This window comes from Neomonachus schauinslandi, chromosome 15 (assembly GCF_002201575.2).
Source record: "Neomonachus schauinslandi chromosome 15, ASM220157v2, whole genome shotgun sequence".
Taxonomy (NCBI): Eukaryota; Metazoa; Chordata; class Mammalia; order Carnivora; family Phocidae; genus Neomonachus; species Neomonachus schauinslandi.
The window spans coordinates 50,811,131-50,822,465 of NC_058417.1; the positions used below are offsets into that span (position 1 = coordinate 50,811,131).

The 11,335-nt window shown below is 40.4% G+C and overlaps 1 non-coding gene across 1 annotated transcript; it reads left to right on the top strand.

The window, feature by feature from the left end:
* Positions 1-9,526: 9,526 nt before the first annotated feature.
* Positions 9,527-9,740, top strand: LOC123326815. Its single transcript, XR_006541352.1, has one exon. It is a non-coding gene; the product is annotated as a small nucleolar RNA U3 (small nucleolar RNA).
* The last annotated feature ends 1,595 nt before the right edge of the window (positions 9,741-11,335 follow it).

Below are 11,335 nucleotides of genomic sequence, written 5' to 3' on the forward strand. Positions count from 1 at the left end.
TCTATCTATCTATCTATCTATCTATCTATCTATCTATCTATCTATCTCTGCAAAAAGGTTGATGCTACATGGGAAAACAAGGGCAGCTAATCCTTTGCATATCTTAAACTATTGAAGGAATCTGCCTGTGAGCAGACATTCGAATGGCCTTGAGGCAGAAAGAAAGGGAGGGGATCCTGCCCGAGGAGATGCCTGGAGAATCAAATTTGTGAGCTACTGTGTGTCTCTCTCTTCAAAACCCGCCTTCCCACCTCCCTGCCCCCTGCCTTTTCCAGCTTCCTGCTTCGTTCCTGCCTGCTACAGTTTCTGCAGTGGGTCCTCTCCCTCAGCAGGACACCAATCCTGCAAGCTTGCAAAGGCCAAACAAAACTGGGACTCACAAATATGTAACTGTTTTCCTTAGCTCATGGCATAAATCAAAAAAAAAAAAGAAAAAAAGAAAAAAAAAAAAAAGGAAAGAAAGAAAGAAGAAAAAAAAAAAAATTCTGTTAGCACAGGGCTCAGGAGTGTTTATTTTTTCACCAGCTGCAACATGCTACCCTCACGGGGGATCACCTAAAACCAGTTATGGTTTAGGTTGGAGGGGAATGTCAAACTTAAGCGGCGGGCTTGGCCTCTCTCAATGAATTACGACCTTGTCAAGAACCTATTTTTTTAAATCAATGCAGGTTTTCTATCAAATCAAATACCTGCACACTAAATTATATTTTTGGTGCCAGGCTGGCTCTCCATTTTTTTTTTTCCCTTTGCTAGTTTTTTCCAGCGTCTTCCCCCACAACTCTCCCCTCTCCTTACCGTGATACAGTTTTTGTCCATAAGAAGAAATTGAAAAGCAAGCCCTACACCTGAGGGGAGAGAGGGGACTGTCCTTTGTCATCCCATGTGCATGCACTGCCACTGTTTAGAAGCTACCTCAGCTTAAGTAACAGGAGTGCTCCTATAGACTAACGGAGTCAAGAGTGTCCTTTGGGATCATCCATCCAGCAGCGGTGAAGACATTGCTTTTGAAAGGAAGATGTTTGTTCTTTTCCTTTTTAAAAACTTTTCGTGGAAGTGGACATGGAAGGGGGGGTTGGGGAAGCTTCTAATACAAGTGCTGAAATAAAGAGTTAAACATTTAGATCATCTTCTAAGTACATTTTGAGACATCCTTCCCCTTCATGTGACTTGATAAATGTGAATAGATTTTAGGGAATCAAAGACACTTTTTCTTCCTTCCTTCCTCCCACCCTTTCTCCTGCTTCCCATTTTTCCTTTCGTTCTTTAATTATTTCTTTTTTTTTTAAAGATTTTATTTATTTATTTGAGACAGAGAGAATGAGAGACAGAGAGCATGAGAGGGAGGAGGGTCAGAGGGAGAGGCAGACTCCCTGCTGAGCAGGGAGCCCGATGCGGGACTCGATCCCGGGACTCCGGGATCATGACCTGAGCCGAAGGCAGTCGCTTAACCAACTGAGCCACCCAGGCGCCCTTTAATTATTTCTTTTAAACGGGGAAAGAGACTCTTCTGCCCTCAACTCCTGTTCTTCCTGATGGGTTAGTACCTGATTTTAGAAGCAAGTCTGTCTCCTGAACTGGTAGCTTAGTGGACATGACACTGGAGTAGGGGCTGTTTGCCTCTACGACTCCCAGTGGGGCCCACAGAGGCCTGAAGTACCCCTTCTGAAATTTTGGCAAAGATAATTTTTCAATAATGGGAATCTCCATGTATCAAAATCCACTTACGGCAAAGCCACGGAGGCATGCAGTTTAGTGTTGGCACCCGACGCAGCCCCTTTACATGGCCCGGAAGTCTTTATTTGGTGGTTTTTCAATTAAATGCCGCATACACTTCAGGGCATATGTAAAGAATCCTCAAATGAATTGCAAACTGTTTTCCATAGCAACTCCGATGGATAAAACACGGACAAGGAAATCCCAACCAGCTGTGTTTGAGTCTTCAGAACCCAAATCACATAGTTTCTGGCCGGACTCTGGATGTTTCTGATAGGCTGTCATGGAGCCAGCACACTGAATGGCTGGTTTGGCAGGGATTCCTACCCTCTCATTTCTCCCCACCTAATTCAGCTGGAAGCTACCGCCTCAGTGTAACCTTTGCTGACGTAGGCACACGTCAAAGTTTCTCAGTCAGGCGAGTCTCGGTTGTGAGAAATTCAAGGTGGAAAGACATACCAAGAGTCATACTGGGTGGGAAAAACAAAGGAAGGCTAATCCTGCACAAACTAAAGTCAAAAAGCCAAGACACACAGGTACAGGAAATAGAAACCCTGGTGCGCTAGGGCCCACCTGCTTGGACCATCCCTTCCCTGCGTTCATACATAATTCAACTGGACAAACACTTCACGAAAATGCTAAAGTTTCTGTGTAGCTGTTATAGGATACAAATATGAATAGGATGGATCCTAATCAGGGAAAGCTTATAGTCTTTTTTTTTAAGATTTTATTTTAGAGAGAGAGAGAGCACAAGTGGGGGAAGGAGCAGAGGGGAAGGCAGAGGGAGGGGGGAAAGAATCTCAAGCAGAAGCCACGCTAAGCAGGGAGCCTGACTTGGGGTTCGATCTCACGACCCTGAGATCATGACCTGAGCTGAAACTAAGAGTCTGACTGATCCACCCAGGTGCCCCAAAGAAAGCTTATAGTCTCATAGATCACCGGTGATAATACAAAATAGACTAGAGCAAATGTTAAGAGCGGACAAGTTACTTTTGAAGTTCAGCATCCACCTACCTCATCCTACTATTTCTTGAGTAAAACACCCCCATTACTCCTTGGACACTCAGTCGATCCTATTTGGATGGACTTAGTCTCATTTCAGGGATGGGCCCTGATTTGTCTAAGCTAATTAATGAATCCCATCCTCCTGGTTTCAGTGACTAGATCAGAGATGGGATTAAGATCTATTTCTCACTAATGAGAAACACAGTGTATACATAGACTAGAGTCCAAATCCAAGAGGAAGAGGCCCAGAGTTGGCTTTATGTGCACGTGCGTGCACACACACACACACAATGCAAAAAATATATTTAATCAACAGGACTTGCAGACTGATTGCATTGGGGAGGAGACAGTGGAAAAATTAGGAATTTTGCTGTTGTTGTTTTCGGTTTTGTTTTTATTTTTATTAAGTGAACTGAATCATGTTCTACCCAGGTATCTATGATAGGGAAAATACAAGTGAACGTGCATTCCATAAATACAGCAAATTTTTTAGCTAATAAAGACAGGTACTGTATCCAGGAAGTTTTATTACATTAGAAGACACTGGACACTGAGTTCCCTCATTTTATGGGGTTTACCTAGGGTCATCCTCACACTGATTCTAAGCATGAAACTTCCACTGAGCACTCCTTGGACAAAATTATTCCTATAATCTCTTCTAGCCTTTGGATTTCTAAATCTGGTGTTTCTAAGGGGAACAGATCTCATTTTGGAAACTGACTATGAAAGAAGATACTACCCCGGGATAATTCCTAACTCCTGTGGGATTTCAAATCCCCATAAATTAGGGGACACCAGAAGACGCCATTGCCTACCTTAACTGGAAGAATAACTACAGTCTGCTCATAATTATCCACATTTTATTTCCACTTGGGACTTGGTGCTTTTGAACCACCATGAACATAAGCATCACACAGTCATATGTTATTTCTATTCTGGGACTTTTATTGAAAAGGAAAAAAAAATGGATTGCTGACTTTGGCTGCTTGGCACCAAGAGCAAGGCAGTGAAGATAAACTTAATTTTATTATAATCATTATTAAATAAAGATTTGGGAAAACAGCAAGAGTATATTTGTGATAGAAATTATAAGAAATTTATGTAAATAACCATGTAGATTTTATACATCCCTTAGGCTCCAACGAATATTCCAAATCCCTACTGCTCCTTTGAAACTTGATTTTTTTTTTTCCTTTTTTGAGGGCTTATCAATCCTGGGGTTCTCATTAAATTGCGCCTAAATTGAAAAAGTATTTTTGAGATGAGAAGCTGGCTTTAATCATCAAAACATTTGTTTACAAAGGGATGCCCTTTCTTTTCAAAAACTAGACTTTTAAATTCCAAATTATGATTTTGTTTTCATTGCAGCACCTAACCAACTGACATTTTTCTGGGAGCTGAGGTATTATGTTTCCTGCTCATGAAACAGTGTATCAGCTAAGTACAGTGGAAAGAACACAAGGTCTGAATTTGAGGGTTTTAGTTCCAATCCTTCTGCTCTTCCTATCGACTTGTGGTATTAAAGCAAGTTTCATCATTTGATTCCCTGTAAAGTAGGGGTTATAGATATTCATTATGCTTACCTCAAAAGGCTGTTGTAAACATCAAGTAAGAAAATGCACAAGAAAATGAAATGCAAATGACAAACTACTCTAGGCTCTTCAATGTTTAAGACATACTACACACTTATTTAAGGGCCTGGAACTTGGCTCAAAGGTAGGACCATAAGAAATCAAGGTCCAAACAGCAGTCTAGAGGGTAAATAGCTGAATAGTATAATATGATAAGGGCTAGGACGGAGGAAAGAAAAAGAAAAAAAATCACAGGAAACACAGAAGTAAGAGACATCAAAAGCACATCAGACAGAGAAGGTGATAACCAGAGCTGAAATCTGAAGCTTTCTTTGCTACCTCATTACCTCTTTAGAAATTAAATTCCAGGGAATCCACAATGGGCGATTCCACTGCCTGGTTTTCCTAGCACAAAAGCCAATGTGCTTTATTAATTACACAGACAGATTATCTACCCCAGCCAAATCTTCCCCACCCCACCTCGCCCTCCCACCAGTTAAGCATTCAGCCCCACAATTTTGTGCAATAGGGAAGGTTTCTTAAGTGCAGGGAAATTGCCAAAATGCAATTTGAAGTCCAAAGGAGTAAAAAAGGTAATATTTTTCCTCTCTTTTGCAAAAGCACACTGATGTGTTCTTAATTCTCTTGCCATTTTGTATTAGAGCACGGATCCTTAGCGTCCAGAAGTTATTTGACTTAAAGACATTTATGGCTTCAGGTTACTTTCCACACTCAGGCCCAAAGCTGCTGGCTGTTACATACACTCCATTTGGACTGGCCCCCAGGATGAGAGATGACTCTGGGAGATAACATACTTGTATTAAAATGGGGTGCTAGAAAAACGGGGTGCAACCCGCTTGTAGGTACAAATGCAGCTACTGAGATATATCGTCTTTAAGGGTGTATTTTGGTAAAAAATTATTCAGTTGTTTGTTATATACTGGGATTTATTTGCAGAAATACAGAATCACCAGATCATTGCTATTTCTCCACTCCATCTGCTGTGTGAGTTACTTTATAAAACTCTGAGGGAAAAAGAAAATGAAAAAGAAAAATCCTCTCCCCACCCAAGTTGTGAGGGTCATTGGTTTATTTTACCTGGTACTAATATCAACTTTATGGCACATTTTTGCCTGCTTAAAAAAAAGTGGCGTGTATGAATCTATCCAGTATATTATTTATAGTGTTGTGGCCAGATCTCTTTATGATAAAAATGTAAAACCTTCCTGTAAAAATTCCTTATTTTAAATAAAATTACTCATTTCTCCCCAATTTAGATCAGCTCTTACTTTGTTCCATAACTACCAAACCTTGGAAGTGTCACTGACGCTAATCAATAGACCAGTCTTCAACATGCATTTTAAAGTTATGCTTTAAATCCACTTCTGCAGTTGCAAAAGGACTTTTCCCCCCCTGTCTGGCTAATTAACTGATACGACACTAATCCTTTGCACATCTGGTACTAAATGTTTGCTCACATGGGTCCCCCAGCAAGGAAGTGTGGCCAAACAGCGACTTCGATTGTGCTTGATTTCACTTTAAAATCTTCACTCTCTGGGATTAAAATCTTGAGATAAAACATCTGGATTTCAATGGTGTCCCCAGGGAATGAAAGTTATAGTTCTATAGAATACATATTGCACATAATATGGTCTTGTTATTTCTACATTAGCACTACTCCAGCCGGTACTCGCCGTTAGCTTGTCAGTCTCCTGACACGTCATTAATAAACAGGTAATTTCATAACTGATTTCCACCTAGTGTCATGTTGAAAACCACCTGGGTTTTCGTTTTCACTACATTAAAGGCATAGGCTAGAGGGAGGCCGTTATTATTAAACTGGGACTAATCTAACTGAATAATGGATCAAGTCAGTGAAAACAAATGCATATGCAGAAGGATAAAAAAAAAAAAATTTCCAGGCCAACGGATAGATCTGGATCCGCTCATCAAAATGTGACTGTTCCTTCCCCTTTCTCTCAACAAATGGACACCTGAGGAATTATTCCGAAACTGTGCCCACTGCCTCCAGGGAAGTTCCAAAAAAATATCAAGGAAGCAACCGTTAGGGAAAAATCTGTACTTTTAAAATTGTGACCTTGAAATTAGGTCTATGCCATGCTTATGTATTCATTGAATTTTAAATTAATACTGCATGTTATGTGCCATTAAAGATTAAAAACACACACACCAAGGTGAGCCATTGCCGCTGTTGGCTTATAGATCTAGCCAAATGTGTGCTGATGGACAAGAATACTGTTAAATGTTATTGGAAATGATAATGGGGATATAATCCACACCTTGGCTTATGCTATGCTTTTTTTTTTTTTTTTAAATATGCTATGCTTTTTTTTTTTTTTTTTAATCCTGATGTTATCATCTTATTAGCATCATTCCGAATGGGAAGTAGCTGAGAATTGCTATGGCCTGCCTTCACATCATCAGAAAGGGGTCTCTCTAGGGGTTTTTTATGGTGCTTCTCAGTCTTGTGATGTATTTCTGGAGGAATTTTTTGCTTTCTTCATGAATCAAGGCTAATAATTTAATATCATGGCCTATGACTTCTGTTCATGTGAAATTTCAATCACAACATGGAACCCAATGAACGTAGAGTATTATTACAGCATTTACTATGTTCTGCCCATTCTTATTTGGCAGACAGAAGAAAAAAAGTTGTGTGCCACCAACTTCATTTTGGCCTTCCATTCCATTCGCAACTTCAAAATGATCTGCTTTTCTTCTTCCGGTCCAGTTTGTAAAAGGACAGATAATACAAAATCTACTCTTAGTGGCTTAGGAAAAATCCTGAGTAGAAACAGGGAAATTAAAAAAATTGATGCCAAAATTTCCTAAGTTTTATATTTTCATGACAAAAATTATAAGAAATAATTCAGTTTATATATAAACACTGGATCTCACTAGTCATTCAATACAATATATGTAGTGAGGAATTTGAACATGTCAATTGTACCATCTCTGTTCTATTGTGGAAAAAACCAGAAACACAATAAAGGTAATTGTCTAACGTTAGTCATTGCCTAAAGTCTGTCACGGAGGTGATGGTGGAGCCAAGATAAGAACTTGAATGCTTCCAATAAAGTAATATTACATCAAAACATAAAACTATCTGAACCATACTTCCTCTCTCAACTCATGCTTATTGGCTATTTAAATGCTTTCTACAGCATTGGGTCTTCATAGGTCACTCTGAGGGCTTTTGTTCACACTCAAAATAATACACGCCATCAAATGATCAACTAGTGAAAGGAACCAACATTCCAGGAACAAAAGATTCACCAAAATATGTATCAAATTTACTTGAGCCCTTCCATAGATGAGTAGTTCTCAACTGCAGCTGATTTTGCACCCCAGACCAGGAGATAGTTGGCAATGTCTGGGCACATTTTTAGTTGTCAGAACAGGGTGGGTAGGTGCAAATATCTAGTGGGTAAAGGTCAGAGAAGCTGCTAAGCATCCTACAATGCATGGGATAGCCCCCCACAACAAAGAATTACCTGGCCTCAAGTGTCAGCAGTACCAAGACAGAGAAACCCTGGTGTATGCAGACTGTTGGCTAGGGGCATTGATAAAGGTACCAGCTTCTGAGACATTAACAACCAGCAAGGTTTCTATAGGGTGTGTATATTTCATCTGAGCCCCCACATTGTTCTGTTCCCAAAGCAAAATGTTACGCTCTTCAAAATCTCCAGGGAAGCTAACAGCATAAAGCTTTGGGTGAAATGTAAATTTCTTAAAATATTTATCCATCCATAAGTGGCTACATTTTTGACATTATTATAGGGTTTCTCAGTGTTCCATTTTATTAAAAAATATTTATTTGGTTTCTAAGATTACTGCTTTTCTGACCACAGAAAATTCAATTACTGAAAACTGCAGCTATCAAATTGGTTGAAAATAAATAGCCTTTTATCCAAAGCTGGCAAAGACTGGTTCACTTTTAATATGTAGCCATTTAAAAAAAATAAAATAAAAATAAGAAAACATTTTCACGGCAAGCTGATGGACTGCACAGTCAGAAGGCAAACGGTCTTTTGCATCATCAGGTTTTATTTAAAACAGGATGAGAAAGGAGCGGGGGGATGTTTAAGAAAAGAAGGCACCGTAAGAGTAATTTACCATTATTTTTCCTCTTTTGTTTTACAAGACAGAAGAAATGTGAGCCTTTTTGCCAGTGGAAATCACTTTCTCCTGCTTTCTCTCTGTCTCGGTTTGAAATGTTTAGTAATATACAGGAAATGTGGTAAGTGAGATCTACAAACGTGGGCTTCCAATACCAAGGCTAATTATGTGCTAAGCAATGAGGATGGCGGCAGCACTGCCCGGGAACCACGAAGGGGGCTGAGCTGGGATGCCTAGATCTATTTCTCTCATTTGCTTCTCGTTTGCATTTTAATCGACACTTTCTTTTTTTTCTAAAAGCAACACTTGTCCACGTTTCCTCAGTGAAAACCAATCAGCCCACAAGAAGAGGTAAACTGAAAAACTGAAAGAACCACACTGTGAAAAAGAGCACAGAGATCATGCACCCTGTGGATTACATATAAACAATGTGCCATCTCCAAATTGTTGTTCTGTCACCACTGAACATGCATCTGGGCTATCTCTCACTTGAGTGAGATGGATCTGCACGTAATCAGACCTGATTTTTTATATTAGGCTAAGTAAAACATCATTGGAAATTTGATGCTATTGAGAAAATCGATAATGCCTATGTCAAGGATCCAGGGCATCACTCAACCCCTTTCAGACAATTTGCTGAGAATTACCGAGGTTGTGTATTAGAAGAAGCTCTTGACAGATGGGAATCAAGAGACCTAGTTTTGCCTACTGTGCTGTTATTAAGCAGCAAGTCATTACACCTCACTGGGATACGGCTCCTTTATCCGTGAAATGAAGTGGTTGGGAAAGAGTGTCTAAGGCCATGCCTACCTCTGTAATTGTTTGCCTGTTTGGATAGGCTTTGATTCCGTTCACCCAGTGCAGTAGGAGCTCTGAGCTAAGGATGCACCACTACTAGCAAGAAGCATTGCTGTTTTAAACTTGAGATTCTGCGCTTGTGCAAAGCTACTTCCAGTGATGGTGAAAATGTGAGAATCTTCTTGTCCATTTGATTTTCAAAGAAGCACTCCCTTAAAATAAAAGTATACATGAAGACAGGTGATGCTAATCACAGTCTTGGAAACTGAGACTTTCTTTATACATAAGAGTCACACACAAGGACTATACTTTCAGGGATCATTTCTATAGTTTGTTACTGGAGAAGTTTCTCTGAACGTGTAGAGTACCCGAAACCACGAGGAGGAGGCAGAGTATCCCTTTCTGAGCGTGAAGTGGGCTCTGGGTATTGCTTTTGTAGCTGCCCTTTGTCTTTGATGATCGTTCTTCTTCTCTTTTGGAGAAGTTAGAGGGAAGGGATACCGTCTGAGTGGTTTAAAAAAAAAAAAGAGTCACATACAATGTGTGTTTAAATGGAGTCAGCCTGGATACTGGTGGCAGAAAGGACTCAGCCTCTCTCTCTAGCTCTCTCTCTCTCTCTCATAAACACACACACACACACACACACACTCTCTCTCTCTCTCTCTCTCTCTCTCTCCACCCAGAAACGACTCTTCTTCTAGGAGGGTGGGAGGGGACTGGCAAAGGTTTAACCACAGTAGGCATATGGTGTCCGTGACAAAGCACACGGTACCTAGAAAAGACAGAACCACTGCTGTGCAGTGGTCAGACCGGGGCTGAGCCGGGAAAGGCTGACTTCATGAGGAGTTCCCTAAAAAAAGTGAAAAGAAAACATAGCCGCTCCCTCTCTGTTTTCTCGTCTCCCTTAGCTAGGAGAGAACCACAGGCTCCCAGTTTTTACTGTCTGGTTTTGTGGTCTTATTGAGGGCTAACGTGACCACAGACAATAATGGTTCCGGGGCCTCTCATTTTGAAAATTCTCTACTATTTTTCTTAGTCCTACTTACTACATTATAGTTGTGGGTGCTGAATAAAAGGTACTGTTTCTCACAGCTAATCTCACCTGTTTGAACTGTTCCCAGTTTGTTAGAGACCATGGCTAGAAAAGCCGTTATCTGGAACTTCTTTTGACAAGTCAGAAAGATGAGCAGGGAGCACAGTGTATTCTGGGAATTCAGCGTGGGTGGAGAGAACGATGCTTTGGTGATTTTTTTTAAATTTTAAAATTGTGAGTTCAGAACATATCTCCACCAAGGCATAGTGATTCCACTGTCATTGGGTTGTCTATTCCAGCCCAGTGGCCCGAGATGAGGGGCTGATATCTTCCTGTCAAAGGGCAAAGGGCATCAAAGGATGGAATTTAAAACATCTTTAAAGAGCACAGGGTCAGCAGATCTTTGTTAACAGCTTCTGTTAGCAGACCTGCCAATGGGTACCCCACGCTTCTGGTGGGGCAGCTGTGCCTGATGACAGACAGCTCTGTGAAGACGGGACCTAACAGTAAAATCTCCCATCAAGGCAGGACTTCCAAAAGGATGGAACGAGGTAGGGGGGTGGGGTGGGATGAGGCTCCATATTCAAAGTCTTCTAAGCTCTAAATAGATGAGTAGCTGTGACTCCTAGCTGATGACCACGATTATGATGCTGACCCCACAGAGTTTTAGAGTTAATGTCTGATCGAAACATTTTATATAATGTGACATACGTAGCAAAACCTTAAAAGCAACAGGCAGATTAGGAACGTCGGGGAGGAAGGGTAAGTGTTTGTCAGAGAAGTTCAGTTAATGAAAGAAAAGACCTTAAACCTAGATTTGTATTCACTACAAAGCAAAATTATTAAAATAATTGTCAGAAATGACAGATTGGTGGGCAGGACTAATTGATGAATGGATGCAATGTGCTATTAAATCAGAGCATAGAGGATTTTTAGTGCAGTAAAATACTCTATGATACTATAATGATGGATACTTGTTATTTATTACACACTTGCCCAAACCTATGGAAATTACAACACTAAGAATGAATTCTAGGTAAATTATGACTTTGGGTGACTACGATATGTCAGTGTA